General features: G+C 44.9%; 6 non-coding genes across 6 annotated transcripts; all 6 read left to right on the top strand.

Moving 5' to 3' along the window:
* Window positions 1–141: 141 nt before the first annotated feature.
* Window positions 142–215, top strand: trnai-aau (transfer RNA isoleucine (anticodon AAU)). The gene has a single exon. It is a non-coding gene; the product is annotated as a tRNA-Ile (tRNA).
* Window positions 216–4,708: 4,493 nt separating this feature from the next.
* Window positions 4,709–4,782, top strand: trnai-aau (transfer RNA isoleucine (anticodon AAU)). The gene has a single exon. It is a non-coding gene; the product is annotated as a tRNA-Ile (tRNA).
* Window positions 4,783–6,991: 2,209 nt separating this feature from the next.
* On the top strand, window positions 6,992–7,065 carry trnai-aau (transfer RNA isoleucine (anticodon AAU)). The gene has a single exon. It is a non-coding gene; the product is annotated as a tRNA-Ile (tRNA).
* Window positions 7,066–11,558: 4,493 nt separating this feature from the next.
* trnai-aau (transfer RNA isoleucine (anticodon AAU)) lies at window positions 11,559–11,632 on the top strand. Its single transcript has one exon. It is a non-coding gene; the product is annotated as a tRNA-Ile (tRNA).
* A 2,209-nt stretch (window positions 11,633–13,841) lies between these two features.
* On the top strand, window positions 13,842–13,915 carry trnai-aau (transfer RNA isoleucine (anticodon AAU)). The gene has a single exon. It is a non-coding gene; the product is annotated as a tRNA-Ile (tRNA).
* Window positions 13,916–18,408: 4,493 nt separating this feature from the next.
* Window positions 18,409–18,482, top strand: trnai-aau (transfer RNA isoleucine (anticodon AAU)). Its single transcript has one exon. It is a non-coding gene; the product is annotated as a tRNA-Ile (tRNA).
* The last annotated feature ends 565 nt before the right edge of the window (window positions 18,483–19,047 follow it).

The raw sequence follows: 19,047 nt of genomic DNA, 5'->3' as shown, positions 1-19,047 counted from the left end.
TTTTTTTTTCGTTGAACAGCTTTGCAACGAAAGGAAATACTTCAGTCTCTCGTGCGATCGACATGAAGCAGAAAATGAACAGCCGCCGTGGTTGTGAGCACCGGCAATATAGGCATTTGCTTTCGCGGTCTGAGCTGTGTTGGTCGGTTAGCTCAGCTGGTTAGAGCGTGGTGCTAATAACGCCAAGGTCGTGGGTTCAATCCCCGCACTGACCATGTGCGGCGCTTCCGTCGTTAGCCGGGCTGTGTCAGTGTTCCCCGTGGCTTTTACTTTCACTGTCTGCAAGAACTTGTCACATGGTCGGTTGAGATGTGTGCTCATTCGAAAGGCGACCATCGCTGTCATGGAACATCAACCCGCTGGTCCCATGCCGGATCTCAGCTGCGATGCTATTTTTCCAAACAGCGTACTCCACCAAACCACGAAACAGGAAGCCTCACCTGCGCAATAAAACATTTGACAGGGATAGACGCACGACTTGATCGCCGTACCCATGATGACTGCTGGATGTTGTCTGCAGCAAATCAATCAGTCTCAATTGTTTTCACAAACAAATGTAAATCATGAAATATATGCAGTATTAAGCAGACCTGGCACAGTCTCGGAGCAGAACCAGAGTTCAGGCTTCAATTCAAATCAAAGATTCGTTCATGTTATTTTCCTTGATCTCTGTTAATACTTGTCACGCGTCTTCCAGAGGGAATTCATTCGCTTGCTCACCTCTCACGCATCGAAGTTGGAGTTATCATGACACCAGCAATATCATAGAGCCATTAATAAAATAAAATTACTGCGGATGCTGGAATCTGAAACCAAAAGGGAAAATGCTGGAAAGTCTTAGCAGGTCTGGCACCATCTGCAAGGAGAGAAAAGAGCTGACGTTTCGAGTCGAACCGATCCTTTGTTAAAGATAAAAAAGGGGGAGAAATAGGGAGCTGTTTACACCAGGCTGAGAGACGGTGAGTCAGGGCTCCAGATGCAAAGGTGATAATGAGAGTGCATGGAGAGATCGAAGGCAGATTAGGAGCCGTGAATGACGCAGGCTGCAGCCAGTGCTATGTGACAAAATATGTGGGGGATGGGTGAAGCAGAGACAAAATGGAAAACAGGGGAGAAGGGTAACAAAGCGGGAAGAGGTAAGGAAAAAGATATTGAGAGAGTGGGGAGCGAGAGAAAGAGAGACAATCAAGAAACAAGAGTTACAGAACAATGAAAAAAACACAAATAAAAAAGATAAATAAAATAATTGAAATAAAATTACCTGAAGTTGTTTGAATTCAACAACTTGAGACAATTTTACTTCATTGATTTTATTTATCTTTTTTATCATTTCACCTGCACTATCATAGAGCTCATTAGATATGGACAGCACTGAAAACACAGTCTTCGGTCGAACTCGTCCATTCCGAACAGATATCTTCAATTGATCCAGCCGCGATTGCATGCATTTGACCCATGTCTCTCTAAACACTGCCTATTCAAATACACGTCCAGATTCCTTAAAAGTATTGGAATTTTACCATCCATCACCAGCTCGTCTGGCAACATGTTCCAGAAACGCACCACCCTCTGCGCGCAGCCATTGCCCATCACTGCCTTTCCAATTCTCGCCCTCCCACACCTGATTTATACCCTCCAGTTCTGCACTGCCACACCTGAGCGAAAGAAACTTGTCTATTTACCCGATTCATGCCCCTCATGATTGAAAAGCCTCCATAAGATCCGCTCCCAGCCTCTGACCCGCCAGGCAATATCGTGAGTGAGTGTTCAGCCTGTAAACGTTTGCACGTTTTCCATTTTCAAATGGAGGATGTAGCATGCTGTCTGAAGCAATCATCTAAGCATCTGATCTGTCACTGACGACCGCTGCAGGAAGGCGTGATAACTTGCTAAATATGCTGTCAAACGAAGATTGCATTAGTAACATGAGTGATTGAGCAAAACGTGCAATTGGCTTCTGAGCTGTTGCTGACACCAAAGCAACTGCGTCGTTCGGGAGCAGAAAAGTCCCACTATTAGATTTCAATTCAAATGAATTTGGCATAAGGTTCGTAGCAGGTTATCAGCAGCACATAACCCTGACTCCAAAAGTCTGTGAGTATCCAGAAGAACAGTGAACGATCGTTGAAGGTACGTTTCTACAGACGATATTTTTCAACAAGACAAGCTGCAGGTGAGCTGGTGGCATTGCGATTGAAATTGCATGCGTCCGGACATTGTGCTTAATTTTGAATATCAGAGCAAATGGTTAAGTCGAGTATGCGCGTTCGGAAAAGTAAATGCTTTTTTTTTCGTTGAACAGCTTTGCAACGAAAGGAAATACTTCAGTCTCTCGTGCGATCGACATGAAGCAGAAAATGAACAGCCGCCGTGGTTGTGAGCACCGGCAATATAGGCATATAGGCAACACGGCTGGTGCTGTGTTGGTCGGTTAGCTCAGCTGGTTAGAGCGTGGTTCTAATAACGGAAAGGTTGTGGGTTCAATCCCCGCACTGACCACGAGAGGCGCTTCCGTCGTTAGCAGGGCTGTGTCAGTGTTCCCCGTGGCTTTTACTTTCACTGTCTGCAAGAACTTGTCACATGGTCGGTTGAGATGTGTGCTCATTCGAAAGGCGACCATCGCTGTCATGGAACATCAACCCGCTGGTCCCATGCCGGATCTCAGCTGCGATGCTATTTTTCCAAACAGCGTACTCCACCAAACCACGAAACAGGAAGCCTCACCTGCGCAATAAAACATTTGACAGGGATAGACGCACGACTTGATCGCCGTACCCATGATGACTGCTGGATGTTGTCTGCAGCAAATCATTCAGTCTCAATTGTTTTCACAAACAAATGCAAATCATGAAATATATGCAGTATTAAGCAGACCTGGCACAGTCTCGGAGCAGAACCAGAGTTCAGGCTTCAATTCAAATCAAAGATTCGTTCATGTTATTTTCCTTGATCTCTGTTAATACTTGTCACGCGTCTTCCAGAGGGAATTCATTCGCTTGCTCACCTCTCACGCATCGAAGTTGGAGTTATCATGACACCAGCAATATCATAGAGCCATTAATAAAATAAAATTACTGCGGATGCTGGAATCTGAAACCAAAAGGGAAAATGCTGGAAAGTCTTAGCAGGTCTGGCACCATCTGCAAGGAGAGAAAAGAGCTGACGTTTCGAGTCGAACCGATCCTTTGTTAAAGATAAAAAAGGGGGAGAAATAGGGAGCTGTTTACACCAGGCTGAGAGACGGTGAGTCAGGGCTCCAGATGCAAAGGTGATAATGAGAGTGCATGGAGAGATCGAAGGCAGATTAGGAGCCGTGAATGACGCAGGCTGCAGCCAGTGCTATGTGACAAAATATGTGGGGGATGGGTGAAGCAGAGACAAAATGGAAAACAGGGGAGAAGGGTAACAAAGCGGGAAGAGGTAAGGAAAAAGATATTGAGAGAGTGGGGAGCGAGAGAAAGAGAGACAATCAAGAAACAAGAGTTACAGAACAATGAAAAAAACACAAATAAAAAAGATAAATAAAATAATTGAAATAAAATTACCTGAAGTTGTTTGAATTCAACAACTTGAGACAATTTTACTTCATTGATTTTATTTATCTTTTTTATCATTTCACCTGCACTATCATAGAGCTCATTAGATATGGACAGCACTGAAAACACAGTCTTCGGTCGAACTCGTCCATTCCGAACAGATATCTTCAATTGATCCAGCCGCGATTGCATGCATTTGACCCATGTCTCTCTAAACACTGCCTATTCAAATACACGTCCAGATTCCTTAAAAGTATTGGAATTTTACCATCCATCACCAGCTCGTCTGGCAACATGTTCCAGAAACGCACCACCCTCTGCGCGCAGCCATTGCCCATCACTGCCTTTCCAATTCTCGCCCTCCCACACCTGATTTATACCCTCCAGTTCTGCACTGCCACACCTGAGCGAAAGAAACTTGTCTATTTACCCGATTCATGCCCCTCATGATTGAAAAGCCTCCATAAGATCCGCTCCCAGCCTCTGACCCGCCAGGCAATATCGTGAGTGAGTGTTCAGCCTGTAAACGTTTGCACGTTTTCCATTTTCAAATGGAGGATGTAGCATGCTGTCTGAAGCAATCATCTAAGCATCTGATCTGTCACTGACGACCGCTGCAGGAAGGCGTGATAACTTGCTAAATATGCTGTCAAACGAAGATTGCATTAGTAACATGAGTGATTGAGCAAAACGTGCAATTGGCTTCTGAGCTGTTGCTGACACCAAAGCAACTGCGTCGTTCGGGAGCAGAAAAGTCCCACTATTAGATTTCAATTCAAATGAATTTGGCATAAGGTTCGTAGCAGGTTATCAGCAGCACATAACCCTGACTCCAAAAGTCTGTGAGTATCCAGAAGAACAGTGAACGATCGTTGAAGGTACGTTTCTACAGACGATATTTTTCAACAAGACAAGCTGCAGGTGAGCTGGTGGCATTGCGATTGAAATTGCATGCGTCCGGACATTGTGCTTAATTTTGAATATCAGAGCAAATGGTTAAGTCGAGTAAGCGCGTTCGGAAAAGTAAATGCTTTTTTTTTCGTTGAACAGCTTTGCAACGAAAGGAAATACTTCAGTCTCTCGTGCGATCGACATGAAGCAGAAAATGAACAGCCGCCGTGGTTGTGAGCACCGGCAATATAGGCATTTGCTTTCGCGGTCTGAGCTGTGTTGGTCGGTTAGCTCAGCTGGTTAGAGCGTGGTGCTAATAACGCCAAGGTCGTGGGTTCAATCCCCGCACTGACCATGTGCGGCGCTTCCGTCGTTAGCCGGGCTGTGTCAGTGTTCCCCGTGGCTTTTACTTTCACTGTCTGCAAGAACTTGTCACATGGTCGGTTGAGATGTGTGCTCATTCGAAAGGCGACCATCGCTGTCATGGAACATCAACCCGCTGGTCCCATGCCGGATCTCAGCTGCGATGCTATTTTTCCAAACAGCGTACTCCACCAAACCACGAAACAGGAAGCCTCACCTGCGCAATAAAACATTTGACAGGGATAGACGCACGACTTGATCGCCGTACCCATGATGACTGCTGGATGTTGTCTGCAGCAAATCAATCAGTCTCAATTGTTTTCACAAACAAATGCAAATCATGAAATATATGCAGTATTAAGCAGACCTGGCACAGTCTCGGAGCAGAACCAGAGTTCAGGCTTCAATTCAAATCAAAGATTCGTTCATGTTATTTTCCTTGATCTCTGTTAATACTTGTCACGCGTCTTCCAGAGGGAATTCATTCGCTTGCTCACCTCTCACGCATCGAAGTTGGAGTTATCATGACACCAGCAATATCATAGAGCCATTAATAAAATAAAATTACTGCGGATGCTGGAATCTGAAACCAAAAGGGAAAATGCTGGAAAGTCTTAGCAGGTCTGGCACCATCTGCAAGGAGAGAAAAGAGCTGACGTTTCGAGTCGAACCGATCCTTTGTTAAAGATAAAAAAGGGGGAGAAATAGGGAGCTGTTTACACCAGGCTGAGAGACGGTGAGTCAGGGCTCCAGATGCAAAGGTGATAATGAGAGTGCATGGAGAGATCGAAGGCAGATTAGGAGCCGTGAATGACGCAGGCTGCAGCCAGTGCTATGTGACAAATTATGTGGGGGATGGGTGAAGCAGAGACAAAATGGAAAACAGGGGAGAAGGGTAACAAAGCGGGAAGAGGTAAGGAAAAAGATATTGAGAGAGTGGGGAGCGAGAGAAAGAGAGACAATCAAGAAACAAGAGTTACAGAACAATGAAAAAAACACAAATAAAAAAGATAAATAAAATAATTGAAATAAAATTACCTGAAGTTGTTTGAATTCAACAACTTGAGACAATTTTACTTCATTGATTTTATTTATCTTTTTTATCATTTCACCTGCACTATCATAGAGCTCATTAGATATGGACAGCACTGAAAACACAGTCTTCGGTCGAACTCGTCCATTCCGAACAGATATCTTCAATTGATCCAGCCGCGATTGCATGCATTTGACCCATGTCTCTCTAAACACTGCCTATTCAAATACACGTCCAGATTCCTTAAAAGTATTGGAATTTTACCATCCATCACCAGCTCGTCTGGCAACATGTTCCAGAAACGCACCACCCTCTGCGCGCAGCCATTGCCCATCACTGCCTTTCCAATTCTCGCCCTCCCACACCTGATTTATACCCTCCAGTTCTGCACTGCCACACCTGAGCGAAAGAAACTTGTCTATTTACCCGATTCATGCCCCTCATGATTGAAAAGCCTCCATAAGATCCGCTCCCAGCCTCTGACCCGCCAGGCAATATCGTGAGTGAGTGTTCAGCCTGTAAACGTTTGCACGTTTTCCATTTTCAAATGGAGGATGTAGCATGCTGTCTGAAGCAATCATCTAAGCATCTGATCTGTCACTGACGACCGCTGCAGGAAGGCGTGATAACTTGCTAAATATGCTGTCAAACGAAGATTGCATTAGTAACATGAGTGATTGAGCAAAACGTGCAATTGGCTTCTGAGCTGTTGCTGACACCAAAGCAACTGAGTCGTTCGGGAGCAGAAAAGTCCCACTATTAGATTTCAATTCAAATGAATTTGGCATAAGGTTCGTAGCAGGTTATCAGCAGCACATAACCCTGACTCCAAAAGTCTGTGAGTATCCAGAAGAACAGTGAACGATCGTTGAAGGTACGTTTCTACAGACGATATTTTTCAACAAGACAAGCTGCAGGTGAGCTGGTGGCATTGCGATTGAAATTGCATGCGTCCGGACATTGTGCTTAATTTTGAATATCAGAGCAAATGGTTAAGTCGAGTAAGCGCGTTCGGAAAAGTAAATGCTTTTTTTTTCGTTGAACAGCTTTGCAACGAAAGGAAATACTTCAGTCTCTCGTGCGATCGACATGAAGCAGAAAATGAACAGCCGCCGTGGTTGTGAGCACCGGCAATATAGGCATTTGCTTTCGCGGTCTGAGCTGTGTTGGTCGGTTAGCTCAGCTGGTTAGAGCGTGGTGCTAATAACGCCAAGGTCGTGGGTTCAATCCCCGCACTGACCATGTGCGGCGCTTCCGTCGTTAGCCGGGCTGTGTCAGTGTTCCCCGTGGCTTTTACTTTCACTGTCTGCAAGAACTTGTCACATGGTCGGTTGAGATGTGTGCTCATTCGAAAGGCGACCATCGCTGTCATGGAACATCAACCCGCTGGTCCCATGCCGGATCTCAGCTGCGATGCTATTTTTCCAAACAGCGTACTCCACCAAACCACGAAACAGGAAGCCTCACCTGCGCAATAAAACATTTGACAGGGATAGACGCACGACTTGATCGCCGTACCCATGATGACTGCTGGATGTTGTCTGCAGCAAATCAATCAGTCTCAATTGTTTTCACAAACAAATGTAAATCATGAAATATATGCAGTATTAAGCAGACCTGGCACAGTCTCGGAGCAGAACCAGAGTTCAGGCTTCAATTCAAATCAAAGATTCGTTCATGTTATTTTCCTTGATCTCTGTTAATACTTGTCACGCGTCTTCCAGAGGGAATTCATTCGCTTGCTCACCTCTCACGCATCGAAGTTGGAGTTATCATGACACCAGCAATATCATAGAGCCATTAATAAAATAAAATTACTGCGGATGCTGGAATCTGAAACCAAAAGGGAAAATGCTGGAAAGTCTTAGCAGGTCTGGCACCATCTGCAAGGAGAGAAAAGAGCTGACGTTTCGAGTCGAACCGATCCTTTGTTAAAGATAAAAAAGGGGGAGAAATAGGGAGCTGTTTACACCAGGCTGAGAGACGGTGAGTCAGGGCTCCAGATGCAAAGGTGATAATGAGAGTGCATGGAGAGATCGAAGGCAGATTAGGAGCCGTGAATGACGCAGGCTGCAGCCAGTGCTATGTGACAAAATATGTGGGGGATGGGTGAAGCAGAGACAAAATGGAAAACAGGGGAGAAGGGTAACAAAGCGGGAAGAGGTAAGGAAAAAGATATTGAGAGAGTGGGGAGCGAGAGAAAGAGAGACAATCAAGAAACAAGAGTTACAGAACAATGAAAAAAACACAAATAAAAAAGATAAATAAAATAATTGAAATAAAATTACCTGAAGTTGTTTGAATTCAACAACTTGAGACAATTTTACTTCATTGATTTTATTTATCTTTTTTATCATTTCACCTGCACTATCATAGAGCTCATTAGATATGGACAGCACTGAAAACACAGTCTTCGGTCGAACTCGTCCATTCCGAACAGATATCTTCAATTGATCCAGCCGCGATTGCATGCATTTGACCCATGTCTCTCTAAACACTGCCTATTCAAATACACGTCCAGATTCCTTAAAAGTATTGGAATTTTACCATCCATCACCAGCTCGTCTGGCAACATGTTCCAGAAACGCACCACCCTCTGCGCGCAGCCATTGCCCATCACTGCCTTTCCAATTCTCGCCCTCCCACACCTGATTTATACCCTCCAGTTCTGCACTGCCACACCTGAGCGAAAGAAACTTGTCTATTTACCCGATTCATGCCCCTCATGATTGAAAAGCCTCCATAAGATCCGCTCCCAGCCTCTGACCCGCCAGGCAATATCGTGAGTGAGTGTTCAGCCTGTAAACGTTTGCACGTTTTCCATTTTCAAATGGAGGATGTAGCATGCTGTCTGAAGCAATCATCTAAGCATCTGATCTGTCACTGACGACCGCTGCAGGAAGGCGTGATAACTTGCTAAATATGCTGTCAAACGAAGATTGCATTATTAACATGAGTGATTGAGCAAAACGTGCAATTGGCTTCTGAGCTGTTGCTGACACCAAAGCAACTGCGTCGTTCGGGAGCAGAAAAGTCCCACTATTAGATTTCAATTCAAATGAATTTGGCATAAGGTTCGTAGCAGGTTATCAGCAGCACATAACCCTGACTCCAAAAGTCTGTGAGTATCCAGAAGAACAGTGAACGATCGTTGAAGGTACGTTTCTACAGACGATATTTTTCAACAAGACAAGCTGCAGGTGAGCTGGTGGCATTGCGATTGAAATTGCATGCGTCCGGACATTGTGCTTAATTTTGAATATCAGAGCAAATGGTTAAGTCGAGTATGCGCGTTCGGAAAAGTAAATGCTTTTTTTTTCGTTGAACAGCTTTGCAACGAAAGGAAATACTTCAGTCTCTCGTGCGATCGACATGAAGCAGAAAATGAACAGCCGCCGTGGTTGTGAGCACCGGCAATATAGGCATATAGGCAACACGGCTGGTGCTGTGTTGGTCGGTTAGCTCAGCTGGTTAGAGCGTGGTTCTAATAACGGAAAGGTTGTGGGTTCAATCCCCGCACTGACCACGAGAGGCGCTTCCGTCGTTAGCAGGGCTGTGTCAGTGTTCCCCGTGGCTTTTACTTTCACTGTCTGCAAGAACTTGTCACATGGTCGGTTGAGATGTGTGCTCATTCGAAAGGCGACCATCGCTGTCATGGAACATCAACCCGCTGGTCCCATGCCGGATCTCAGCTGCGATGCTATTTTTCCAAACAGCGTACTCCACCAAACCACGAAACAGGAAGCCTCACCTGCGCAATAAAACATTTGACAGGGATAGACGCACGACTTGATCGCCGTACCCATGATGACTGCTGGATGTTGTCTGCAGCAAATCATTCAGTCTCAATTGTTTTCACAAACAAATGCAAATCATGAAATATATGCAGTATTAAGCAGACCTGGCACAGTCTCGGAGCAGAACCAGAGTTCAGGCTTCAATTCAAATCAAAGATTCGTTCATGTTATTTTCCTTGATCTCTGTTAATACTTGTCACGCGTCTTCCAGAGGGAATTCATTCGCTTGCTCACCTCTCACGCATCGAAGTTGGAGTTATCATGACACCAGCAATATCATAGAGCCATTAATAAAATAAAATTACTGCGGATGCTGGAATCTGAAACCAAAAGGGAAAATGCTGGAAAGTCTTAGCAGGTCTGGCACCATCTGCAAGGAGAGAAAAGAGCTGACGTTTCGAGTCGAACCGATCCTTTGTTAAAGATAAAAAAGGGGGAGAAATAGGGAGCTGTTTACACCAGGCTGAGAGACGGTGAGTCAGGGCTCCAGATGCAAAGGTGATAATGAGAGTGCATGGAGAGATCGAAGGCAGATTAGGAGCCGTGAATGACGCAGGCTGCAGCCAGTGCTATGTGACAAAATATGTGGGGGATGGGTGAAGCAGAGACAAAATGGAAAACAGGGGAGAAGGGTAACAAAGCGGGAAGAGGTAAGGAAAAAGATATTGAGAGAGTGGGGAGCGAGAGAAAGAGAGACAATCAAGAAACAAGAGTTACAGAACAATGAAAAAAACACAAATAAAAAAGATAAATAAAATAATTGAAATAAAATTACCTGAAGTTGTTTGAATTCAACAACTTGAGACAATTTTACTTCATTGATTTTATTTATCTTTTTTATCATTTCACCTGCACTATCATAGAGCTCATTAGATATGGACAGCACTGAAAACACAGTCTTCGGTCGAACTCGTCCATTCCGAACAGATATCTTCAATTGATCCAGCCGCGATTGCATGCATTTGACCCATGTCTCTCTAAACACTGCCTATTCAAATACACGTCCAGATTCCTTAAAAGTATTGGAATTTTACCATCCATCACCAGCTCGTCTGGCAACATGTTCCAGAAACGCACCACCCTCTGCGCGCAGCCATTGCCCATCACTGCCTTTCCAATTCTCGCCCTCCCACACCTGATTTATACCCTCCAGTTCTGCACTGCCACACCTGAGCGAAAGAAACTTGTCTATTTACCCGATTCATGCCCCTCATGATTGAAAAGCCTCCATAAGATCCGCTCCCAGCCTCTGACCCGCCAGGCAATATCGTGAGTGAGTGTTCAGCCTGTAAACGTTTGCACGTTTTCCATTTTCAAATGGAGGATGTAGCATGCTGTCTGAAGCAATCATCTAAGCATCTGATCTGTCACTGACGACCGCTGCAGGAAGGCGTGATAACTTGCTAAATATGCTGTCAAACGAAGATTGCATTAGTAACATGAGTGATTGAGCAAAACGTGCAATTGGCTTCTGAGCTGTTGCTGACACCAAAGCAACTGCGTCGTTCGGGAGCAGAAAAGTCCCACTATTAGATTTCAATTCAAATGAATTTGGCATAAGGTTCGTAGCAGGTTATCAGCAGCACATAACCCTGACTCCAAAAGTCTGTGAGTATCCAGAAGAACAGTGAACGATCGTTGAAGGTACGTTTCTACAGACGATATTTTTCAACAAGACAAGCTGCAGGTGAGCTGGTGGCATTGCGATTGAAATTGCATGCGTCCGGACATTGTGCTTAATTTTGAATATCAGAGCAAATGGTTAAGTCGAGTAAGCGCGTTCGGAAAAGTAAATGCTTTTTTTTTCGTTGAACAGCTTTGCAACGAAAGGAAATACTTCAGTCTCTCGTGCGATCGACATGAAGCAGAAAATGAACAGCCGCCGTGGTTGTGAGCACCGGCAATATAGGCATTTGCTTTCGCGGTCTGAGCTGTGTTGGTCGGTTAGCTCAGCTGGTTAGAGCGTGGTGCTAATAACGCCAAGGTCGTGGGTTCAATCCCCGCACTGACCATGTGCGGCGCTTCCGTCGTTAGCCGGGCTGTGTCAGTGTTCCCCGTGGCTTTTACTTTCACTGTCTGCAAGAACTTGTCACATGGTCGGTTGAGATGTGTGCTCATTCGAAAGGCGACCATCGCTGTCATGGAACATCAACCCGCTGGTCCCATGCCGGATCTCAGCTGCGATGCTATTTTTCCAAACAGCGTACTCCACCAAACCACGAAACAGGAAGCCTCACCTGCGCAATAAAACATTTGACAGGGATAGACGCACGACTTGATCGCCGTACCCATGATGACTGCTGGATGTTGTCTGCAGCAAATCAATCAGTCTCAATTGTTTTCACAAACAAATGCAAATCATGAAATATATGCAGTATTAAGCAGACCTGGCACAGTCTCGGAGCAGAACCAGAGTTCAGGCTTCAATTCAAATCAAAGATTCGTTCATGTTATTTTCCTTGATCTCTGTTAATACTTGTCACGCGTCTTCCAGAGGGAATTCATTCGCTTGCTCACCTCTCACGCATCGAAGTTGGAGTTATCATGACACCAGCAATATCATAGAGCCATTAATAAAATAAAATTACTGCGGATGCTGGAATCTGAAACCAAAAGGGAAAATGCTGGAAAGTCTTAGCAGGTCTGGCACCATCTGCAAGGAGAGAAAAGAGCTGACGTTTCGAGTCGAACCGATCCTTTGTTAAAGATAAAAAAGGGGGAGAAATAGGGAGCTGTTTACACCAGGCTGAGAGACGGTGAGTCAGGGCTCCAGATGCAAAGGTGATAATGAGAGTGCATGGAGAGATCGAAGGCAGATTAGGAGCCGTGAATGACGCAGGCTGCAGCCAGTGCTATGTGACAAAATATGTGGGGGATGGGTGAAGCAGAGACAAAATGGAAAACAGGGGAGAAGGGTAACAAAGCGGGAAGAGGTAAGGAAAAAGATATTGAGAGAGTGGGGAGCGAGAGAAAGAGAGACAATCAAGAAACAAGAGTTACAGAACAATGAAAAAAACACAAATAAAAAAGATAAATAAAATAATTGAAATAAAATTACCTGAAGTTGTTTGAATTCAACAACTTGAGACAATTTTACTTCATTGATTTTATTTATCTTTTTTATCATTTCACCTGCACTATCATAGAGCTCATTAGATATGGACAGCACTGAAAACACAGTCTTCGGTCGAACTCGTCCATTCCGAACAGATATCTTCAATTGATCCAGCCGCGATTGCATGCATTTGACCCATGTCTCTCTAAACACTGCCTATTCAAATACACGTCCAGATTCCTTAAAAGTATTGGAATTTTACCATCCATCACCAGCTCGTCTGGCAACATGTTCCAGAAACGCACCACCCTCTGCGCGCAGCCATTGCCCATCACTGCCTTTCCAATTCTCGCCCTCCCACACCTGATTTATACCCTCCAGTTCTGCACTGCCACACCTGAGCGAAAGAAACTTGTCTATTTACCCGATTCATGCCCCTCATGATTGAAAAGCCTCCATAAGATCCGCTCCCAGCCTCTGACCCGCCAGGCAATATCGTGAGTGAGTGTTCAGCCTGTAAACGTTTGCACGTTTTCCATTTTCAAATGGAGGATGTAGCATGCTGTCTGAAGCAATCATCTAAGCATCTGATCTGTCACTGACGACCGCTGCAGGAAGGCGTGATAACTTGCTAAATATGCTGTCAAACGAAGATTGCATTAGTAACATGAGTGATTGAGCAAAACGTGCAATTGGCTTCTGAGCTGTTGCTGACACCAAAGCAACTGCGTCGTTCGGGAGCAGAAAAGTCCCACTATTAGATTTCAATTCAAATGAATTTGGCATAAGGTTCGTAGCAGGTTATCAGCAGCACATAACCCTGACTCCAAAAGTCTGTGAGTATCCAGAAGAACAGTGAACGATCGTTGAAGGTACGTTTCTACAGACGATATTTTTCAACAAGACAAGCTGCAGGTGAGCTGGTGGCATTGCGATTGAAATTGCATGCGTCCGGACATTGTGCTTAATTTTGAATATCAGAGCAAATGGTTAAGTCGAGTAAGCGCGTTCGGAAAAGTAAATGCTTTTTTTTTCGTTGAACAGCTTTGCAACGAAAGGAAATACTTCAGTCTCTCGTGCGATCGACATGAAGCAGAAAATGAACAGCCGCCGTGGTTGTGAGCACCGGCAATATAGGCATTTGCTTTCGCGGTCTGAGCTGTGTTGGTCGGTTAGCTCAGCTGGTTAGAGCGTGGTGCTAATAACGCCAAGGTCGTGGGTTCAATCCCCGCACTGACCATGTGCGGCGCTTCCGTCGTTAGCCGGGCTGTGTCAGTGTTCCCCGTGGCTTTTACTTTCACTGTCTGCAAGAACTTGTCACATGGTCGGTTGAGATGTGTGCTCATTCGAAAGGCGACCATCGCTGTCATGGAACATCAACCCGCTGGTCCCATGCCGGATCTCAGCTGCGATGCTATTTTTCCAAACAGCGTACTCCACCAAACCACGAAACAGGAAGCCTCACCTGCGCAATAAAACATTTGACAGGGATAGACGCACGACTTGATCGCCGTACCCATGATGACTGCTGGATGTTGTCTGCAGCAAATCAATCAGTCTCAATTGTTTTCACAAACAAATGCAAATCATGAAATATATGCAGTATTAAGCAGACCTGGCACAGTCTCGGAGCAGAACCAGAGTTCAGGCTTCAATTCAAATCAAAGATTCGTTCATGTTATTTTCCTTGATCTCTGTTAATACTTGTCACGCGTCTTCCAGAGGGAATTCATTCGCTTGCTCACCTCTCACGCATCGAAGTTGGAGTTATCATGACACCAGCAATATCATAGAGCCATTAATAAAATAAAATTACTGCGGATGCTGGAATCTGAAACCAAAAGAGAAAATGCTGGAAAGTCTTAGCAGGTCTGGCACCATCTGCAAGTAGAGAAAAGAGCTGACGTTTCGAGTCGAACCGATCCTTTGTTAAAGATAAAAAAGGGGGAGAAATAGGGAGCTGTTTACACCAGGCTGAGAGACGGTGAGTCAGGGCTCCAGATGCAAAGGTGATAATGAGAGTGCATCGAGAGATCGAAGGCAGATTAGGAGCCGTGAATGACGCAGGCTGCAGCCAGTGCTATGTGACAAAATATGTGGGGGATGGGTGAAGCAGAGACAAAATGGAAAACAGGGGAGAAGGGTAACAAAGCGGGAAGAGGTAAGGAAAAAGATATTGAGAGAGTGGGGAGCGAGAGAAAGAGAGACAATCAAGAAACAAGAGTTACAGAACAATGAAAAAAACACAAATAAAAAAGATAAATAAAATAATTGAAATAAAATTACCTGAAGTTGTTTGAATTCAACAACTTGAGACAATTTTACTTCATTGATTTTATTTATCATTTTTATCATTTCACCTGCACTATCATAGAGCTCATTAGATATGGACAGCACTGAAAACACAGTCTTCGGTCGAACTCGTCCATTCCGAACAGATATCTTCAATTGATCCAGCCGCGATTGCATGCATTTGACCCATGTCTCTCTAAACACTGCCTATTCAAATACACGTCCAGATTCCTTAAAAGTATTGGAATTTTACCATCCATCACCAGCTCGTCTGGCAACATGTTCCAGAAACGCACCACCCTCTGCGCGCAGCCATTGCCCATCACTGCCTTTCCAATTCTCGCCCTCCCACACCTGATTTATACCCTCCAGTTCTGCACTGCCACACCTGAGCGAAAGAAACTTGTCTATTTACCCGATTCATGCCCCTCATGATTGAAAAGCCTCCATAAGATCCGCTCCCAGCCTCTGACCCGCCAGGCAATATCGTGAGTGAGTGTTCAGCCTGTAAACGTTTGCACGTTTTCCATTTTCAAATGGAGGATGTAGCATGCTGTCTGAAGCAATCATCTAAGCATCTGATCTGTCACTGACGACCGCTGCAGGAAGGCGTGATAACTTGCTAAATATGCTGTCAAACGAAGATTGCATTAGTAACATGAGTGATTGAGCAAAACGTGCAATTGGCTTCTGAGCTGTTGCTGACACCAAAGCAACTGCGTCGTTCGGGAGCGGAAAAGTCCCACTATTAGATTTCAATTCAAATGAATTTGGCATAAGGTTCGTAGCAGGTTATCAGCAGCACATAACCCTGACTCCAAAAGTCTGTGAGTATCCAGAAGAACAGTGAACGATCGTTGAAGGTACGTTTCTACAGACGATATTTTTCAACAAGACAAGCTGCAGGTGAGCTGGTGGCATTGCGATTGAAATTGCATGCGTCCGGACATTGTGCTTAATTTTGAATATCAGAGCAAATGGTTAAGTCGAGTATGCGCGTTCGGAAAAGTAAATGCTTTTTTTTTCGTTGAACAGCTTTGCAACGAAAGGAAATACTTCAGTCTCTCGTGCGATCGACATGAAGCAGAAAATGAACAGCCGCCGTGGTTGTGAGCACCGGCAATATAGGCATATAGGCAACACGGCTGGTGCTGTGTTGGTCGGTTAGCTCAGCTGGTTAGAGCGTGGTTCTAATAACGGAAAGGTTGTGGGTTCAATCCCCGCACTGACCACGAGAGGCGCTTCCGTCGTTAGCAGGGCTGTGTCAGTGTTCCCCGTGGCTTTTACTTTCACTGTCTGCAAGAACTTGTCACATGGTCGGTTGAGATGTGTGCTCATTCGAAAGGCGACCATCGCTGTCATGGAACATCAACCCGCTGGTCCCATGCCGGATCTCAGCTGCGATGCTATTTTTCCAAACAGCGTACTCCACCAAACCACGAAACAGGAAGCCTCACCTGCGCAATAAAACATTTGACAGGGATAGACGCACGACTTGATCGCCGTACCCATGATGACTGCTGGATGTTGTCTGCAGCAAATCATTCAGTCTCAATTGTTTTCACAAACAAATGCAAATCATGAAATATATGCAGTATTAAGCAGACCTGGCACAGTCTCGGAGCAGAACCAGAGTTCAGGCTTCAATTCAAATCAAAGATTCGTTCATGTTATTTTCCTTGATCTCTGTTAATACTTGTCACGCGTCTTCCAGAGGGAATTCATTCGCTTGCTCACCTCTCACGCATCGAAGTTGGAGTTATCATGACACCAGCAATATCATAGAGCCATTAATAAAATAAAATTACTGCGGATGCTGGAATCTGAAACCAAAAGGGAAAATGCTGGAAAGTCTTAGCAGGTCTGGCACCATCTGCAAGGAGAGAAAAGAGCTGACGTTTCGAGTCGAACCGATCCTTTGTTAAAGATAAAAAAGGGGGAGAAATAGGGAGCTGTTTACACCAGGCTGAGAGACGGTGAGTCAGGGCTCCAGATGCAAAGGTGATAATGAGAGTGCATGGAGAGATCGAAGGCAGATTAGGAGCCGTGAATGACGCAGGCTGCAGCCAGTGCTATGTGACAAAATATGTGGGGGATGGGTGAAGCAGAGACAAAATGGAAAACAGGGGAGAAGGGTAACAAAGCGGGAAGAGGTAAGGAAAAAGATATTGAGAGAGTGGGGAGCGAGAGAAAGAGAGACAATCAAGAAACAAGAGTTACAGAACAATGAAAAAAACACAAATAAAAAAGATAAATAAAATAATTGAAATAAAATTACCTGAAGTTGTTTGAATTCAACAACTTGAGACAATTTTACTTCATTGATTTTATTTATCTTTTTTATCATTTCACCTGCACTATCATAGAGCTCATTAGATATGGACAGCACTGAAAACACAGTCTTCGGTCGAACTCGTCCATTCCGAACAGATATCTTCAATTGATCCAGCCGCGATTGCATGCATTTGACCCATGTCTCTCTAAACACTGCCTATTCAAATACACGTCCAGATTCCTTAAAAGTATTGGAATTTTACCATCCATCACCAGCTCGTCTGGCAACATGTTCCAGAAACGCACCACCCTCTGCGCGCAGCCATTGCCCATCACTGCCTTTCCAATTCTCGCCCTCCCACACCTGATTTATACCCTCCAGTTCTGCACTGCCACACCTGAGCGAAAGAAACTTGTCTATTTACCCGATTCATGCCCCTCATGATTGAAAAGCCTCCATAAGATCCGCTCCCAGCCTCTGACCCGCCAGGCAATATCGTGAGTGAGTGTTCAGCCTGTAAACGTTTGCACGTTTTCCATTTTCAAATGGAGGATGTAGCATGCTGTCTGAAGCAATCATCTAAGCATCTGATCTGTCACTGACGACCGCTGCAGGAAGGCGTGATAACTTGCTAAATATGCTGTCAAACGAAGATTGCATTAGTAACATGAGTGATTGAGCAAAACGTGCAATTGGCTTCTGAGCTGTTGCTGACACCAAAGCAACTGCGTCGTTCGGGAGCAGAAAAGTCCCACTATTAGATTTCAATTCAAATGAATTTGGCATAAGGTTCGTAGCAGGTTATCAGCAGCACATAACCCTGACTCCAAAAGTCTGTGAGTATCCAGAAGAACAGTGAACGATCGTTGAAGGTACGTTTCTACAGACGATATTTTTCAACAAGACAAGCTGCAGGTGAGCTGGTGGCATTGCGATTGAAATTGCATGCGTCCGGACATTGTGCTTAATTTTGAATATCAGAGCAAATGGTTAAGTCGAGTAAGCGCGTTCGGAAAAGTAAATGCTTTTTTTTTCGTTGAACAGCTTTGCAACGAAAGGAAATACTTCAGTCTCTCGTGCGATCGACATGAAGCAGAAAATGAACAGCCGCCGTGGTTGTGAGCACCGGCAATATAGGCATTTGCTTTCGCGGTCTGAGCTGTGTTGGTCGGTTAGCTCAGCTGGTTAGAGCGTGGTGCTAATAACGCCAAGGTCGTGGGTTCAATCCCCGCACTGACCATGTGCGGCGCTTCCGTCGTTAGCCGGGCTGTGTCAGTGTTCCCCGTGGCTTTTACTTTCACTGTCTGCAAGAACTTGTCACATGGTCGGTTGAGATGTGTGCTCATTCGAAAGGCGACCATCGCTGTCATGGAACATCAACCCGCTGGTCCCATGCCGGATCTCAGCTGCGATGCTATTTTTCCAAACAGCGTACTCCACCAAACCACGAAACAGGAAGCCTCACCTGCGCAATAAAACATTTGACAGGGATAGACGCACGACTTGATCGCCGTACCCATGATGACTGCTGGATGTTGTCTGCAGCAAATCAATCAGTCTCAATTGTTTTCACAAACAAATGCAAATCATGAAATATATGCAGTATTAAGCAGACCTGGCACAGTCTCGGAGCAGAACCAGAGTTCAGGCTTCAATTCAAATCAAAGATTCGTTCATGTTATTTTCCTTGATCTCTGTTAATACTTGTCACGCGTCTTCCAGAGGGAATTCATTCGCTTGCTCACCTCTCACGCATCGAAGTTGGAGTTATCATGACACCAGCAATATCATAGAGCCATTAATAA

Source organism: Chiloscyllium plagiosum, unplaced genomic scaffold (genome assembly GCF_037043375.1).
Source record: "Chiloscyllium plagiosum isolate Xiang-an unplaced genomic scaffold, Cpla_swu_hap1 HiC_scaffold_45, whole genome shotgun sequence".
In the NCBI taxonomy this organism is placed as follows: Eukaryota; Metazoa; Chordata; class Chondrichthyes; order Orectolobiformes; family Hemiscylliidae; genus Chiloscyllium; species Chiloscyllium plagiosum.
Note: the sequence above shows the minus strand (reverse complement) of the source record. Positions and strands in the feature narration are given on the sequence as shown.